This window comes from Rhincodon typus, chromosome 36 (assembly GCF_021869965.1).
Source record: "Rhincodon typus isolate 14 chromosome 36, sRhiTyp1.1, whole genome shotgun sequence".
Lineage (NCBI taxonomy): Eukaryota > Metazoa > Chordata > Chondrichthyes > Orectolobiformes > Rhincodontidae > Rhincodon > Rhincodon typus.
In genome coordinates this window covers 22132080-22134556 of record NC_063367.1, presented here as the reverse complement: position 1 = coordinate 22134556, position 2477 = coordinate 22132080, and positions in this window count along the sequence as shown.

Genomic DNA, 2477 nt, shown 5'->3' with positions numbered 1-2477 from the left:
CCCCCACCCTCACCCACACCCACACCCCCTCACCCACACCCCCTCACACTCACCCACACCCACACCCCCTCACCCACATCCCCTCACCCACACCCACACCCACACCCCTTCACCCTCACCCACACCCCCTCACCCTCACCCACACCCCCCCACCCTCACCCCCACCCACACCCTCCCACCCTCACCCCCACCCACATCCCTCCCACCCTCATCCCTCACTCACACCCACACCCCATCACCCTCACCCTCACCCATACCCACACACCTTCACCCTCACCCACACCCCTTCACCCTCACCCACACCCACACCCCTTCACTCTCACCCACATCCCCCCACCCTCACCCACACACCCCCACCCTCACTCCCACCCACACCCCTCCCACCCACATCCCTCCCACCCGCACCCACACGCTCACCCCCTCACCTCCACCCCCTCACCCACACCCACACCCCCTCATCCACACCCCCTCACCCACAACGCCATCACCCGCACCCCAAGCTACCGTGTCCACCCCCTCATCCAGACCCCCTCACCCTCACCCACACCCTCACCCACATGCCCACCCCCTCACGCACACCCCCACCCCTGCGCCCCCACCCCCACCCCTCACCCACACCCCCACCTCCCCAACGCCTCCACACCCCCCCACCCCCTCACCCATACCCACACACCTTCACCCTCACCCACACCCCTTCACCCTCACCCACACCCACACCCCTTCACCCACTCCCCCCCCCTCCCTCGCCCCCACCCTCTCCCATCTCCCTTTCCCCACTCCCTCACCCTCACTGCTCCCCATTTCCTCACTCCCTCACTACCACATCACACTCTCACCCCCAACCCACCCCCTCCTCGCTCCCTCCCACCCACCTCTTCCTCAGTCCCTCACTCCTACCCCCTCCGCTGTCTTTTGCCCCCAATCCATCCCCACTCCCTCACCCCCACCCTCTCCCAATCCCTTGTACCTACCCCCTCCTCACTTCCCCATCCCCACCCTGTCCCAGTCCCAAATGAACCCACCCCCTCCTCACTCTGCCACCCCCACCCCATCCTCACTCCCTCACCCCCACTGCTCCCCATTTCCTCACTCCCTCACTACCACCTCACTCTCTCACTGCCTACCCCGTTCCCTCACCTCCATCCATCCCATCCCCAATCCCTTGTACGTACCCCTCCCCACTCCCTCATCCCCCTCCCCCTCCACAATCTGTCACTCCCAACCCAACCCCTCCTCACTCCCTCACACTCACGTCTTCCTCAGTCCCTCACTCCTACCCCCTCCGCAATCTTTCACCCCCACTCCCTCACCCCCACCCCCTCCTCACTCTGCCACCTCCTTGTCTCTCCCTCACCCACCCACTCCCCCATCCCTCACCCTCACTATGCCCCCATTCCGTCACTGTCTTACCCACCCCACCATTTCCCCTTGGCCCCCACCCCGAGCCTCTCCTGGTCTGTGAGTGTTAATGTTGTGTTAAGTTGTCATGGTGATGGGTTCTGGATTGACCTGTAGTCCTGTGTTTGAGTTTGTTCCTGGTGATGGTTCTGGTTGTTGTTGTGTTCGATTGGAGATACCAGCTGCTGATTTTTCTGCAGCACGGGAGTTAGATCAATTGGATTTGGATTTGAAAACATGAATTCACTGCTTGAGAACTGAAAGACCTGGGCTAATCATTCTCCTTCTCACCTCATCACAAACACATCAGCCCTTTTAGTGTGGCTTCAGTCCTATTCCACCGGTCTCTGGGTAATTTCACGCTGTGTTGGTGTTTGAAGTTGTGTTAGTTGGCCATTGCTTTCCTTGCCTACCTACTTTCCCTGTTGTCCCAGTGTGCGTGGATACTGTAACTGTGCACTTGAATCCCTAGACTCAGGGAGATCCCAGCTGACAAGGAGAAAATATTTAGAGAGAATTAAATTCAGCTTTGGCAGGTGAAGAGTGAGTGTGAGTACCTTTCAGATCATCACAGGCCCCAGCCAGAGTGAGGCTTTTCTTTCAGCGTCCACACAATGAGTTTATGTTCTTTACAAACTGGTCAAGGTGAAGGCAAAGTCAAGGAGAATCTTCAGACCTAGATTCCTAAGTAACTTGGTTTATTACAGGTTCACACTGAGCTGCTGTACATGGTTCTGATTTGTAGTTTGTTTTGTCCTTACCTATTGTATCGTCTTCATCTGCTCAAAGCTGTCTCTCATTCTGGTCTGGCTTGGTGTAGTGGTGTATGTTCTCGCTTGCCCAATCTGTGTTGATTGAATCATTGATGACGCCTGTACTCAATGTGAAAATACAGTGAGAAGTGTGTACCTTCGCCGTATGTACACGGTGCCATTCACATTAACTTAGAATAAAATAAGAAATAAATAATAACTTAAAGGAATCCATCTTTCCTTTCCACTGCCGCAGTCCCGCTCCGGCCTTTCCAACCCTCACCATGCCCTCCACCAGAGTCCCACTCCCTCACCATGCCCTCCACC